Source organism: Oryctolagus cuniculus, chromosome X (assembly GCF_051225735.1).
Source record: "Oryctolagus cuniculus isolate XC-2025 breed Fujian yellow rabbit chromosome X, ASM5122573v1, whole genome shotgun sequence".
Lineage (NCBI taxonomy): Eukaryota > Metazoa > Chordata > Mammalia > Lagomorpha > Leporidae > Oryctolagus > Oryctolagus cuniculus.
Window position 1 is genome coordinate 26667649 of NC_142888.1, and position 16532 is coordinate 26684180.

Genomic DNA, 16532 nt, shown 5'->3' on the forward strand with positions numbered 1-16532 from the left:
GAGCTGGATTGGAAGAGGAGCAGCAGGTCTTGAACCGGCGCCCATAAGGGATGCCAGCGCTTCAGGCCAGGGCGTTGACCCACTGAGCCACAGCGCCGGCCTCCAAGGAGAGAGATTTTGATAGGTACTTCTGAGAATTCAGAGTTCAGGGCTTGAAGTTAACTGCATCTTTGTGTCTGATTTTATTTCATAATTTATGACTTTTTTTTTTTTAAGACAAGCTTAACACTAAAATCACTGTGGTTTAACATCAGTCTTGCTTGGGGATAGGGTTTGGGCTTATATATGTAATTAAAAGAGGGAGAGCTTTTACTGAAGCAAGTAAGTATAGGTTGGAAAGAAGCTCTAGAAGACAAAGGGGAAAGGTAAAAGCAGACACAAGTAGAAGTAGATGGCTGAGGTGGAACTGCTGTACCCTGTGCTGTGAAAGCTGGTGGTAAGGAGGAGAAAGCGTGGTGAGGATAAGGAAGGCTTGGGCCCCTCGGTGCACTGGGCCTGCAGACGGGCTGCGTCAGTGCCTGGCAGCCTGCATGGTGTTCCTAGAATGTCAGGAAAAGGATGGAAGGCCCTGTATGGATCTGGCATTCGCATTTGAGACCCGCTTCAGTATCCGGTGTTTGAAACTCAAGACATGCCTGCTCCAGAGCGCCAGACCGTAAGAGCTAAACCCCAGAGAAGGCCACCTCACAATGGACAGATATTCAGGCTCTTGGTTTTTTGGCTAGTAGAATTCCTCAGAATGACACTGCATGACTTCCAAAGCTAGGTCCTAAGGAGTCTCATAGCTACCATCCGCATCTCAGCACAGCAACTGGCTTGGGGGAGCCCAAGTCTCTGAGCCCGCTATGCTATAAGGAAGCCTACAGCGGTTTTCCAGCCACTCCATCCCCAGGTGCCAGCCATGTGCGGGAAGAAGATTCAGGTAAGGGCTGTCTTATCCCCCATCTAACTGCAACTCAAATCAGAAGCGCACAGAAGAATCACATGGCTGAACTTATCATTCCAAAGAATTGTGAAGAATAATAAATAGGTATTTTAAGCCACTAAAGTTTGGGGTGGCTTTTATACAGCAACAGATCATTAGAACTGAGATTAAGCCCAATATTTTCTTTCTTGCCAAGCACACCGATATTTTAGCTCCAAACAACAATCTGCTCGCATGAGGATGTGCCAATCGATCCATCTTAACCTGCTTAGCATCTCCCAGCATGCCCAGATTTTAGAGTTCAATTAACTTCTCCTTAAATCTCACTCATCGGTCCTTTGCTAGACTAGAAGTCCAAAGTTCACAATTAAGGAAAAGAAATAAGTAATAACGGTCTCGAACTGTAGTACCAGGCTTATCTTGTAGAGTAACTGTGGCAACATTAGCTATTTGTAGCATTCAGGGTGGGGAAGGGGGCAGCCTTGGTGGAACTACAGAAGCAATTCTGGGTCAATGTTCCATAGCTGACTGGAAAAATTGTTTCCCGTCTCTATGGTTTTACTGCTGTTAGACTCTCTTACACATCTCTTTATTATCTCCTAAGAACTGAGTGCTTCTGGGGACACAGCAGTACAGGTGTTTCCTCAGACACTGGCTTAAGAAAGTGGGTAAAGAGAGACTTTCCAAGCACTTTGCCTGGGATTCCTTCTGTTGTAGAAATGACTGGAACAGGGGTGGGTGTTGGGTACAGAGATTAAGATGTTGTTTGGGACACCTGCATCCCATATAGGAATCCTGGGGTTTGAGTCCTGGCTCCAATTCTGATTCCAGTTTCCTGCTAAAATGCACCATGGGAGGCAGCAGATGATGGCTCAAGTATTTGGGTCCCTGCCATCCATGTGGGAGACCTGGATTGAGTTTCAAGCTACTTACTTTGGCCTGGGCCTGTCTTGGCTGTTGTGGGCATTTGGGGAGTGAACCAGAGGATGGAAGGTATCTCTTTTTTTCTCTCTGCCTTTCAACTAAATAAATTAAATAAGTTTAAAAAAAAAAGTGAAATGGGGGCCGGTGCTGTGGCATAGCAGGTAAAGCCACCACCTGCAGAGTTGGCATTCTGTATGGGTGCCGGTTCAGGTCCTGGCTGCTTCACTTCCAATCCAACTCTCTGCTATGGCCTGGGAAAGCAGTAGAAGATGGCTCAAATCCTTGGGTCCCTGCACCTGCATGGGAGACCCAGAAGAAGCTCCTCACTCCTGGTTTCGGATTGGCCCAGCTCTGGCAGTGCGGCCATTTGGGAAGTGAACCAGCAGATGGAAGACCTCTCTCTCCTCTCCCTCTGCTTCTGCCTCTCTGTAACTCTGCCTTTCAAATAAATAAATAAATTTTTAAAAAAATGAAATGACTTGAACAGAGCAGTCATTTTCTTGATGAGTTTTCACGAGTTGTTTCTTATGACAAGGCTGGTCAACTCATGGTTGAACAATTAGAAACATGAAGTCAGTGAGGGTAGCACCGTCACCAAGCTGGCAGAGAGATCCCAGAGTTTCACTAACTCCTCCCTCTCAGAAGTACAAAGCATGTGATTATGTTGAGGCGCTCCTAAGACTATGACGCAAAGAATCTGTGCAGGGATCAGTGCCCCCACAAGGTTGATCATCAACAGGAATTGCTTTCTCCCACCTACTGGGAATGCTGTCACGAAACGGAGATGGAACTCAAGAATGCTGACCTAGTGAATGAGTCTATGACTTAGAAGTCCTGAAACTGAGTGGCTTGGAGTTGGGTAACCCACGGGAATCCTATAAATAGCAAGGCTGAAAACAGCTCCATTCATGCTGCAGTTGAGCCATACACCCTAGCTAACTACACAGTCTGGAAACAGGTAAAAATATAGAAGAGCGTTAAGGACATCTTCAGAAAAAAATGATAGTATCTACATGTCTGGACTTCATGGATACCCTGTGTGTGTGTATGTGTATTTAAGTTTACTTATTTGAAAGGCAAAGTGACATACATACACACACAGACACACACACACACACAGACTCCCCAAATGCCCCCCAACAGCGTGGGCTGGGCCAGGCTGAAGTCAGCAGCCAAGAACTGCATCTTGACACCCTCACAGGCACCGGCTCCCAGGTCTTGCTGGACAGAAAGTGTCCCTTAGGGGACTTGCCTTTCTTTTCTCTCTGCTTCCCCAGCCAACCTGATGCTGAAGGTCCTGGGAGAAACGTTTGCCACTTGCCCTTGCGATGAGGTAAAGAAGTACCGCCAGGAGGCTGTGATGGTTAACTACCAAGTAGGGAGCCATCCAGTAAACCTTCAGGGGTGACTACAAAAGAGAAGTTCAATAAGTACAAGGCCAGCTGGTGTTGACTTTGGATTAATCTTCCAGAATCTTGAGAAACACTTCACCCTAGCATTTGTCAGAAGAGTTTTATCAAAGACGAAGATGATTTTCATGCCCAGCAAAGAAGGAAGGAGGCGGGAAGAAATTGGGATTGGGCATTTAAAAGAAACCTGCTGGGCTGGCACTGTGGCACAGCAGGTAAAGCTGCCACTTGCAGTACTGGCATCCCATATGAGCACCAGTTCAAGTCCTGGCTGCTCTACTTCTGATCCAGCTCTCTGCTATAGCCTGGGAAAGCAGTGGAAGATGGCCCAAGTCCTTGGGCCCCTGCACCTGCCTGGGAAGACCTGGAAGAAGCTCCTGGCTTTGGATTGGCGCAGCTATAGCCGTTGTGGCTAACTGGGGAGTGAAACAGCAGATGGAAGACTCTCTCTCTCTCTCTCTCTCTGCCTCTCCTTCCCTCTCTGTGTAACTCTGACTTTCAAATAAATAAATCAATCTTAAAAAGAAAAGAAAAGAAAAAAAAGAAACGAAACGAAACGAAACAAAACAAAACGAAACCTGCTGGGCCGGCGTTGTGACATAGCAGGTAAAGCTGCCGCCTGCAGTGCCGGCATCCCTTATGGGTGCTGGTTCGAGTCCTTGCTCCACTTCTAATCCAGCTCTCTGCTATGGCCTGGGAAAGCAGTAGAAAATGGCCCAAGTCCTTGGGCTCCTGTACCCCTGTGGGAGACCCAAAGGAATCTCCTGGTTCCTGGCTTCGGATCAGCACAGCTCTAGCCGTTGTGGCCATCTGGGGAGTGAACCAGCAGATGGAAAAATCTCTCTCTCTCTCTGTCTCTGCCTCTGCCTTTCTGCAACTCTGCCTTTCAAATAAATAAATAAATCCTTAAAAAAAAAAAAAAAGAAAGAAACCTGCTCCCATTGTTACCACCATCAAACAATGACAAAAGAATTCAAACTTTAAAGGCATGTTGGGAGGCTCTAGATATATTTTAATTGCCTTGGAGTTCTTACAAATCATGATGTAAGGAGCAGTTTTGAAAATACAGGGTGTGCATAAAAGAAAAAGTTGCAAGTCAGAGATGCTGACTGGTTTCATTTCTTAAAACTTTAAATTTTGAAATAATTATAGTCAACAGGAAGTTGCACAACCGTCTACAGAATCAAAACCAGGAAACTGATGCTGGTACAATCCACAGCCCTTATTCAGATTTCACCAGTCTTACATGCACTCATTTGTGTGTGGCTATGTCTCTCCATGCCAATTTTATTTATTTATATTTATTTGAAAGGTCAAGAGACACACAGAGTGATCATTCATCCACTGGTTCACTCACCAAATGCCAGCAACAGCCAAGGGCTGGGCCAGGCCAATACCAGGAGCCAGAATCTCTATTTGGGTCTCCCACATGGTGGGCAAGGACTCAAAGTACTTGAGCCATCACCTGCTGCCTCCTAGCAGGAAGCTGGAATCAGGAGCAGAGTTGGGACTCGAGCCCAAGCATTCCCATATGGGATGTGGGCATCTCACGTGGCATTTTAACTGCCATGCCAAACACCCACCCTGATGCAATTTTATCACATGTAGTTCGCACCCATCAAGATACTTAACTCCACTATCACCACAAGGCTCCCTCAGGCCATCCTTTTAGAGTCACACCTACTCCCCTTCTGTTCCCTCACCCCAGCCACACTAAGCTGATCTTCCTCCCTAGAATTATGCTGTTCCACGAGTGTTATATAGATGGCATCAACAGCTATGCATCCTTTTGAGATGGGCTTTGTTTTCCCACTCAGCATAATTCCCTGGGCGCCATCCAGGTGGTTGTTTCCCGAGTTGAGTAGAATTCTACGGCACGGATGTACCACAGTTCCTCTAAGCAGTCACCCATTGAAAGACATTTGGATCGTTTGCAGTCTTTGGTTATGACAAATAAAGTTGCTAACCACATTTGTGTAGCAGTTTCTGTGAGAAAGTAAGTTTTCATTTCTCTGGGATAAATGCCCAAGAATTAAGTGCTGGGTCATACGGTAAGTCTGTTTTTAGTTTTAAAAGGAACTGCCAAATCACTTTCCAGAGTGGCTGTGTCATTTTACATTCCCACCAGCAATGCAGCAGAGATCCAGTTTCTCTGCATCCTCACCAGCATTTGGTGTTGTCACTATTTTTAATTCTGGCCATTCTGATAGGTGTGTGCTTTTCATTTGTATTTGTCTAATGGCTGATGATGAACATCTTTTCATGTGCTTACTTGTTATTTATATGACGTCGTCAGTGAAATATCTGTTCATGTCTTCGGCCCATTTTCTAACTGGATTATTTATTGTTGAGTTTTGAGAGTTCTTTATGTATTCTAGATATAAGTCCTTTATCGGATACATGATTTGCAAATATTTTCTCCCAATGTTTGCCTTTTCATCCCCTTAACAGGGTCTTCGGCAGAGCAAAGTTTTAAATGTTGATGTGGTTTCAGTTTTTAAAGTGATAACAAAATAACAGTGATCTCCAGGCCTGCTCCATCATCCATGTAGAGTGAGGAAATGCATATATTCTACCCAGTTATCTAATCAATATTTATTGAGTACCTACTATGTTCTAGGCTCAGTACCAGGTGCTAGCGATCTGCAAATGAATAAAATCGTCTCCTCCAAATATTCATAGTCTACTGGGGACAGGGACATGTGAGCATATACCTTCTGTCAGGGGGTGGTAAGGGATGTAAAGCAGGCTGGGGGCCCCCAAGATGGAATGCCTGCCTTGGCTGGGGGAGAGGAAAAGGAGGCTTCTTGTTTGTCAGTTATGAACCAGTTGAAATCCTAGCACTATTCTAGCTTTATACAGATCATAATGTAAAACATTTCCATCTATTCTACCATGTCACCACTGCTTCATTTAATAGAGATTCTTTCCCCATATCCAAAATAGCTAATGCTGAAACTGAGCTCCTGTGAGATTAATGGAGAATGAACCCCCAGGAATGATCATTTTTCCAAAATACGACATCTGTTAGTTCAACAGGTAGTCTTTGCTGTGAAGTACAGGCATCAAGGAAAGGTGTAGCTGGGTCTTGTTGCATAACAGTCCTTGGTCCTAATATAGCAACATTCATCTGAGAAGCTTAAAGGACTTGCCTCACATGACAAGCTGCCTCCTTTTTGCACTGACTCTTCGAGGAAGGCAAGACAAGATTTAGTATGCAGTGGCCTATATTCCAAGTGGAATATGACGCTCCTTACCCAGGGAGCTAGAAGAGAAATGTCCATTTGGAAGGAATATGGAGAGCCATGAGTGAGAAGAAGATTGAACCTTAGGCCTTAGGCCCTGGTCATCCTCCTTCAAGTATAAGGTCTGATCTTGCTTATACAGAGCTGACTAAATGATAATTATAATAAATACTTGAGCCTTGAAACCTGAGAATGCTTTTTGTTTTCATGTCTGATCAGGGCCTTAGCCTGTTGCCTCTCCCTGGGTGATGTCCTCACCTTATATTCTCCCTTCCTTCCTGGTCCTATGGAGGTTTAATCCTAGGACACTTGATACCTGACTGTCTAGCTTCAGCTCCTCTCTTCCCTCAATCACACTGTGTGCAACCCTGACAGACTACTATCCTAAAGGTAACATTTCTCCTGTCATTCTCTAAGTTGGAACTCTTCAGTGGCTCCCAAACACTTCACTTTCCATGACCAGCCTCAACTTACCTTTTTATCTCCTGTGATCTTTCTAAACACCCACTTAAACACTGTGGGCCCGTGCTGTGGCATAGCAAGTAAAGCCACCATCTGCAGTGCTGGCATCTCATATGGGCACAAGATCGAGTCCTGGCTGCTCCACTTCTGATCCAGCTCCCTGCTAATGCACCTGGGAAAGCAGAGGAAGATGGCCCACCTACTTGGGCCCCTGCACCTATGTGGGAGACATGGATAAAGCTCCTGGTCTGGGTTGGCTCAGCTCTGGCCATTGTGGCCATTTGGGGAGTGAACCAGTGGCTGGAAGATCTCTCTGTCTGTCTGTCTGTCTGTCTCTGTCTCTCTCTGTAACTCTGCCTTCTAAATAAATAAATAAATAAATAAATCTTAAAAAAATAAAACACACACACCACAGTCAACAGATGTCACTTCTATGAGGTCAAGGGCTAATATCTTTCTTGTTCACCACTGTATGCTCACCTGTTGGGACAGTACATTGTGGGTTTTACTGAGTAAATGAATGAACCATCCCCTCCAACCACTGTTTCCTAAACTCACCATTTCCAAAAGCTACTTGACCATTCCCATCTCTGAGTTTCTGAGTACTGGATATCTCCTCCCTTATCCCCATAGCTACTCCCACCTAAAATAGTCTTTCTTCCCCATCTGACAATGCGAATCCTGTCCATGTTTCCACACTTGATTCAAACTTCAACTTTGAAAGTTCCCCAAACTCTCAAACCCACCTTCTTAGAACAGCTCCTTCATTTTCAGTACCATCCATTCATTCCTTCCCTCTGTGTTTACAAAAGTGAATAGCATATAGGCTCCCTGGTAGAGGAGAGCAGTCTAGATGGCATGTATCACAACCTGCTGCATCCTCTGTTATGATCTGTGTATGTGTGTATGTCTTCTTGCCTCAATTCTGTGACAGCAGAGGCCATGTTTTACACTTATTTGTCTTCCCCCCAGCCCTGACTTAGCATGGTGTTCAGTACACATTTGTTTAAAGATTTATCTACTTATTTGAGAGGCATAGTTACAAAGAGAGGGCGGTGGGGGTCGGGGGAAACAGAGAGAGACAGAGGTCTTCCATCAGCTGGTTTACTCCCCAAATGGCTGTAATGGCCAGAGCTGGGCGGATCAGAATGCAGGAGCCAGGAGCTTCTTCCAGGTCTTCTGCATAGGTGCAGAGGCCCAAGGACTTGGGCCATCTTCCACTGCTTTCCCAGGCCATAGCAGAGAGCTGGATCAGAAGTAGAGCGGCCAGGACACAAAACAGCGCCCATACGGGATGCTGGCACCACAGGTGGAGGCATAACCCACTACGCCACAGCACCAGCGCCAGTGAACATTTCTTAAATGATGAAAATATCACTTTGATTTGATACTTTTCTCCTTTGTGGTTTTTTTTTCCCCACCTAGATAAAACAATTCCCTATCTATATGTGAAACATAGGGGGTGGCTCTCATTCTCCTTGTTTCATAAATGAGGAACCTGAGGTACAGAATGGTGAAGTGACTTGTTTCAGGCTCCAAGTGAATCATGACTGCTTCACCCAAAATAGAGACTGAACAGCTTTTGGAACCAAAGGCAGTTATACAAGCACGTCCATGGTGCTTAGATAGCTCTCTTAGAGAAACAGGTACACATTGCACCCCAGGATACTCACTGTCTTAGTTTCTCTCCTGTGGCTATAACAAAATATCTGAAATGGGGTAATTTTTTAGAAGTATAAGTTAATATGGCTCACAGTTCTAGAGGCTGGGAAGTCCAAGAGCATGGTGCTGGAGCTGGTGAGGGCCTTCCTGCTGCTTCATCACACAGCAGACAGCATCATCTGGCAAAACAGAGCACATGTGCCAAACCAAGTCTCTCTTCCTCTTCTTACAAATCCACCAAAGGCCCACCCTCATGACCTCATCTAATCCTAATTCCCTCTCAAAGGCAGGCAGTTTTATTCTAGCTATCACAATACACTGGGGACTGAGTGTGGTGGCAGAGCAGACTGGGCTGTTGCTCGGGATGCCCATGTCCCCTGTTAGAGCACCTGGGATGGAGTCCTGCCTCTGCTTCTGCTTCCAGTCCAGCTTCCTGCTAATGCACTTGGAAGGAAGCAAATGATGGCTCAAATATCCAGTCCCTGCCACCTATGTGGGAGACCGGGATGGAGTTTGGGGCTCCTGCCTTTCTCTTGGACCAGCCCCGACTGTTGTGGGTATTTGGAGAGTAAACCAACAGATGGAAGACCTCTCTCTCTCTCTCTCTCTCTCTCTGCCTCCATCCCTTTTCTGTCTCTCTGTCTTTCAAGTAAATACAAATGAATAAACATTAAAAACCAGAACTTTGGAGGATACAAATCACATCCAAACCATAGCAACTGCTATGAACATGGGTGTGTGAATGCCTTTAAAAAGCCAAAAAACAAAACAAAACAAAACCAAAAATAAAGAAGAGTCCTGGGAGAATCAACAGGATGAAGTCCTGATTATACATGGGAACAAAAAACATCCTCAGGTTTTGAGGTTCATGTATTTATTATAATGATCATTTGATCAGGCCCCTATAAGCAAAATCCCAATATCATTAACATGATGTTGAAGATTAAGTTTCCAACAAATGAATTTTGGGGCCACATTCGAAGCACAGGCCTCCCATACAAACTTGATCAAAATCATGAAGAAGAACATGCATATGTTTGAAGTCAGAGAGTGGTGCACACATGATAATTAATTTCTTCTGATATTCAAGATCAAGTTACAGGAAAGGTAACATATGATAGATTAAAAAACATTCCAGAGAGGAAACAGTGGGTGGCAGTTGGTGAGCTGCAACATTTTTTCCTTTCATAGAACTATCCTTATGGAAGAAATATCATTGCTGATTTTCCTATTCTCAGCACAAAGTAACACTTAACTAATCGAATTGCTATTCAAGTGAGGGGCATGGCCACAGACCTTCATCTGATCTGCACGCGCTGACAAACAACAAGCCACACGATGCAGAGGATGCACTTGGGTGTTCTGCTGGCAAAACTGAGCTCCTAGAAGGCGTTTAAAGATTTTTCAACCTCACTGGGAACACATATTCTTAGGGAAGGACGTTTAAAATATTTCTAGAAGGCAAGGAAAATACAGGGAGAACAAATACTCATGTATCCATCAATCCAGCTTGAAAAACAGGACAGTATCAAAAGCCCTCAGCCCTTTTAGATACACAACAGTGAACCAGAATCATCAGAATTAGCTGCCACCAGTGACAAACTGGAACATTTCACACAAAAAATCTGCACTCCCACCTCTCTGGAAAAACCTTGACCGACGAGCCTGCATTCCCTTAGGGAATGCCTGGGTGGGCCCTGTGCTGGGTGTCCCTCTGTCCAGCACAGCGCACCCCCGGCTTCTCTCTGCTCCTTTTCTCCAGTCACATGGCCTGTGAGGCCCTGGAGGAGCCTGAGTCTGTAACCCTCAGCCTGTGTGCTTCCTTTCTGGGTTAGCTCTCTCCTCCATGACACGGTTCAAGAGCTCCATTTCTTTCCTCTCCTACCTCTGCTTTGGGGCATCTCGTTTCTTGGTAGAGCAGGACCCTTAAGAGGCACCAGGCTCCATGGAGATGCACAGATAAGAAAATGTGTCTGAGGGTGGACATTTGGCACAGTAATATACCACTTGGGATACCCGCATCCCATGTCAGAGTGCCTGGGTTCTGGTCCCAGCTACTCTACTTCTGATCCAGCTTCCTGCTAATGCACACCCTGGGAGGCAGCAGGTAGTGGCTCAAAGTAGCTGGCTCCCTGTCACCCACGCAGGAGATACCAATTGAATTCCTGACTCCTGGCTTTGACCTGGCCCAGCCCTGGTTGTTGCTGGCATTTGGGGAGTGAACCAGCAGATGCAATACTTCTCTCTATCTGTCCATCTGTCTGTTTGCTTGTCTGCCTTTCAAATAAAATGAAAATAAAATTCAATAAAAACGTTAAAAGGGAGAAGAAAAAGATGCTGGTTGGGATACTCGCATCCCATATCAGAGTGCCTGGGATCAAAGCTCAGTTCCATTCTTGATTCCAGCTTCCTACTAATGCACACCCTGGGAGGCAGCAGCTGCCGGCTGAAATACTTGGGTCCCTGTCCCCCCCAAGGAGACCTGGATTGAGTTCTGACTCTTGACGGGTGCAGACATTTGGAGAGTGAATCAGTGAACAGAAGATCTTTCTCTACCTGTCTCTGTCTCTCTGTCTTTCAAATAAATAAATACAAATTTAAAAAAATAAAAAAGAAACTGTGTCTGCCCTTGGTGGAAAATGTACCTGTGGAAGAAGCTGACCTGTGTCAAATGACGTATTATACCAGACTGGCAATTATTTGAATATGAGATGGCTTCATAAAGTTCATGGAAAATATAATTAAAAACTAAGTCTGGGGGGCCTGGTGCTGTGGTGTAGCTAGTAAAGCTGCTGCCTATGGCGCCAATATCCCATGTGGGTGCTGGTTTGAGTCCCGGCTGCTCCACTTCTGATCCAGCTCTCTGCCATGGCCTGGGAAAGCAGTAGAAGATGGCCCAAGTCCCTGGGCCCCTGCAAAACCCACGTGGGAGACCTGGAGGAGGCTCCTGGCTCCTGGCTTTAGATTGGCCTAGCTCTGGCTGTTGTGGCCATTTTGGGAAGTGAATCAGTGGATGGAAAATCTCTCTCTCTCTCTCTCTGCCTTTCAAATAAATAAATAAATCTCAAAACAACAACAACAACAACAAACCTAAGTCTGGGGTGGACACTGGGCCTAGTGGTTGAGATGCCACTTGGGATGCTTGTATCCCATATCGGAGTGCCTGGATTGAGTCCCAGTTCTGCTCCCATTTCCAGCTTCCTGCTAACACATATCCTGGAGGCAGCACATGATAGCTTAAGTAGTTGGGTCACTGGCACCCATGTGGGAGTTTTTGGCTCCTGGCTTCAGCCTGGCCCAGCCTCAGCTATTGTGGATGTTTGGGGATTGATTATGCCTCTCACATATATAAATTAAAAAAAAAAAAGTTCATTCTGGTACAAAAGTTTTGAAGACCATACATAAGAAGGGTTTTCAAAAACTTCATGGAAAGTGAACATGATATATGTGTACATATGTGTGCAAAGGTTCAGCTAGGCAGCCAAAGGTCGAAACACAGGGGAACATTTTGCAAGGAGTGGACCTGGTGAAGAAAGCACAGAGTTGGGGACACACTGAGCATGCTCAGAGAACAGTGAGTAGTCCAGTGCAAGAATGGTGGTAGGGGTCATGGCAGGGGGCAAAGTGGACAAGAGGGGTGGGAATGGGATCTGGGGTCATGACCTTGAATGGATGTTCAAGCAGGAAAGTGGCACAAGAGGAGTCTGTTTATGGAGAAAACTGGCAGACAGGGAAAGGGTGCAGAAGAGAGGGAGAGAATGAGGCAGGAAGGGCAGCGTAGAAGTTATTGGGATAGGCAAGTACAGGGCTGAGCAGTGCTCAAGCTATTCAGTTTTTTCTACAAGGAGAAACAGCTTATCATTCTTAAATTGGCACTCATGTAACAACAACAGTAAACAATACAAAGATTGCTTGCTACTAATGTAGAGGTAAAGAAAGTCCTGACCTGGAAAAGAGAGATGATGAGATCAATTGGAGAGGCGTCAGGTGGGAGAGGAGGAAGGGTCTGCTTATGAGAGAAGAGAAATGGAGGCAAACATCAGAGGTTTTAAGTCTGGGTGTGAGAAACAATGAGGACACTCTGATCTGTGATAAAGGTCCCTCATTTCATGGGAGATAAAATTACCTGAGGACCAAGTCATTTTTGGAGACGATGAAGAATGCTGCTTCGGATTTGCTGTGTTGGGGGAGTTCCAGGGCCCCAGGGCCCACTTGGCATGGGCCTGTAGATTCATCCAGCAGCCATCTGGGTCTGTAGGTCAATGACAGCAATGATCACTAAGTAGGAAGGTATGAGGGGAAGTTTAGCAAATGCAGACACAGGACAATAGTCCCATCTGTGAGGTCTGACCAGGCTTCAAGTCCTAACATCACCAGAGATAGTGATTTCTACAAAATGCTGTTACTACCTAAGACCAGCATGGACTCTTGAGCGCATGCGAGCTCCTTCACTATGCTCTTAACTTCCAAGGCTTACCCCAGGCAAGACCCCCTTTTCATTCAATTGCTACTCCTTGTACTACTCAGCCACTTTGCCTGAATGAAGGCAGACGTGTCCTGGGCTTTTCTGTTGGCAACAATTTTCAGCCATTTATTGGCAAAGATGCCCTTTGATATTAATTTTGGTTTTGGTCTTGCCATCTTTGGTGGCAGGAAAGTATAGATTCCAGGTCAGCTCTGCTATTGGAGAGAATAATTGCCTACAACATTAGTAACATTCTCCTAATTATCATCAATTATCTGGCACTTGAAGTTAATCTACTTTATCTGAAGCAACAAACAAACAAAAATCCAAAAAGCCCATTACATTTGAAAACATAAAAGGAGACTCAGTAGGGAACTGCTTTTACCTCCAGACCTATAATTATCCTCCTGATTACAGGGAAGTTTTTCCTTCTTTGAACTTTATTCCCGATCCGCACTAAAGGAAGTGTGGGTCAGTGGGGCCCAGGGAGCTCTTCCCATGGAGTGGATCTGGCACAAAGATGGTAATCACAAAGCCCAGGACAGGCTCTGGCATTCCTTTCTTCTAGCTGCAAAATAGCTGAATTATCTTAGCGCTGTGTTTTAGGTTACTTGGACACATTATTCTGTGCACTGTGATAACGTGGTTTCAGTCTATCTCAGTCTCAGCAATGAGGAAGTTGACTTAAAGTCATCTATGGATGTGAAATAATGGATCTAGACCTCTTAACATGCCCACATTATGACTTCCCCAGGGCAGGCATTTGCACTTTGCACCCACCATTCAACAGCTACTGAACATCTGTGTGCTCCCGGTCCCCTCTCCCCTGCAGGCTCACACAACGCAGTGCCACACGGTGTCACAGTGGAGGTCTCAGCTGGAGGTGCCTTGGGAGCCCAGTGCCTGGAGCAACCCGCTTTGCTGGGAGAGTTGAGATGATGGGGAGACAGCCACTTCTATTTGCACGCGGAGCTGCCAGTTTTTAAACTCTTACTCCCACCTTTATCCTAACCACCTTTGGAGTCAGAAACTACTTTAATTCTACCTTTATAGATAAAAGAACCTGAGGTACTGAGATGTCCTTGAGTTGCTGCCACTCACACAGCTTGGAAGCAGCGGGGCAGGGAGCTGAACTGCTGGGGGAAGTGCACATCCCAGGCGCTCGTCCCCTGGGCTGCCTCCAGGGACAGAGGTGGTGTAGGTAGACTATCTGCTCCATAGGAGAGCTGTATGTCTGGGAACAAAATTAAGTGGGCTTGCAAAACAAATTTCCTTGATTGCAGTCATTTCTAACCTTTCTTAGGTCACTTCAAGTAAAATTTGCAAAGGACCATCCTGTGGGGAAAATATCCACCTGCTTAATGGGAAAGTCACTTGGAGTACTCTGAAAGCTGGCTAGTTGGCTTCTTTAGCTGCCTGGGGGCGGGGGGGGGGGGAGGGGGGTTCACATCATTCTTTTTTAGAGTGACTGTGTTTGAAGACAAAGCGTTGTTTCTTTCCCTACTTCCTCTCCAACTTGATATTCCAATTATAACATATTGATTAACAAAACACCCTGGGGGTTTGAGCTGATTATGCCTAGGAGCAGGGGTTAATTGAAAATACAAAACATTAATTCTTTTAGGCACTCCCATGGCAGTACCTTGTATACTGGTGCTACTCAAAAGTAAAACAAAGGCCACAACTCCTTGGATAGATGTAGCCAGTGCATCTCACTGTTGCTACATGCAGTTTGAAGAGTTGTGAGAACCCACAGCTTTTCCATTGCGGATTTATGTTTACCCTGGTCTATAATGAAAGGAAATTGAAGCAAAACCAAGAACATACCCTGCTAAGGCTCCGTGAGAACTCAACAATCTCAGGGCAGGAAGGGACACTAACGATCAATAAACCTGGTGGTTTCAAAGGGGCATTGTGGAAATCTGTGTGTTTTTCCTTATCACAGTGACTGGTAAAGGCTACAGGCATTTAGTCGGCAGGAGCCAGGTGTGCCAGATGCTCTACCATGCTGATCAGGTCCCCCACAAAACCAAGAACTGATCCACTGGACACTCACGCAGGTGACAAACTAGCTCACCTTCAGCTAAGCCTAGAAAGTACACTGTTTCACATACAAACACAAAGTATTTTTGCCTAGTTTCCATACACAATAAATTGCCGGTGAATGCCACTACTGTATCAATTGAAAGGTTTGTTTTGTTTCAGGAATGTACCATTTTGGAGAATGAAGCCATCAAGGGCAACATTGTTCATGATACTTGAGTTGTGGAAGCAACACATCTATCCAGTTTGCATTTGTGGCTGCCCTAGGCAGGTAGCTATTATCAGTTACTGTAGCTTTGAGGGGGCATTTACATATTAAAACACACACTGTTTTATTATAATCACTTTTAAAAAATGTTTGAGAGAGATTTCTTCCATCCCCTGGTTCACTCCCCTAATGATCCGCGCCAAGAACTCCATGTGGGTCTCCCACATGGATGGCACCAGCTCCAAGAGCTGGGGCCATCACTTGCTGCCTTCCAGGGAAGCTGGGTTGGAAGTGGAGGTGCCAGGACTTGAACCAGGCACTCCCATACGGGGTGTGGGCACACCACCAGGCCTGTCTTTATAATCATTTTTATGTTATTTTTGTAACAGTGTTGGTAGGCTTAGGTTATATTATTTAAGATTTCCTATCTCAGTATATGTTAAAGGGAGCATTGCAAAAATACTTGCTATTAAAGGGAGGGTTTTTGCTTTGTTTTGCTTTACAGTCTAGACTCCTTTTTAGATAAGGAAATTGAGACCCGAAGCCGTTAACCAACTTGGTTCTGGACGCAGAGTTAATAATATCTCCCTATCGTCTTGGGATTCCGGTTTTAATTTTAAAAATTGCAAAAGGGAGGTAAGTTATGTGTGTGGTCAATTACGTGATGAGAACACAACCATCTGAATTCTGGCAGCATAAGACCTTTTGGTGCATAAAGGAAAACCGTGCGTTTTATTTGTGTCAAAAGAGAGGGGAGAAAGCATTGGGAAGAACCACTTCTGTGCGGCCACTCGCTTAATTAAAGCGAGGAAACCACTAGATAACACATTTTTTTCTATTTGCGGGACTGTGGTACAGCGTAGCCTGCCTCGGACCGGGACCACAAGAAGAGGTTCCTCAGATGGCAGAAACCCGTTTCCTCCCATTGCCCACCCACCGCAGCGGGGGAGGGGGAGGGGGGAGGGAGGGGGAGGGGGGGGTCACCCTGGTCCCAGGCCAGCAACCCTGCCGGCGGCGGCCACAGATATCCCCAGACGCCCAAGGGTGCTGAGAGCCGTTCCCAACCCTCAGGGTGCCCGCCGCGCCGCTGGGCGCCCCGCGAAAGGAGATTGGGTCCCAAGGCAGCCTGCGTTCCCACGGAACGCCGGGGGTCCCGGGCCGGCTCAGAAGCGTCAGCTCACGATCAGCC

General features: G+C 45.8%; 1 long non-coding RNA gene across 3 annotated transcripts in view; it reads right to left on the minus strand.

The window, feature by feature from the left end:
- Positions 1-16532, minus strand: part of LOC138847748 (uncharacterized) — a 31843-nt gene that overhangs the window by 14367 nt on the left and 944 nt on the right. For 2 of the 3 annotated variants that reach the window (XR_016228076.1, XR_011385707.2), the window contains exon 2: positions 12754-12879. This is a non-coding gene — a long non-coding RNA (uncharacterized LOC138847748). Of the gene's footprint in view, positions 1-8719; positions 8807-12753; positions 12880-16532 lie in introns of all 3 variants that reach the window. The other variant, XR_016228075.1, reaches the window with a different exon arrangement.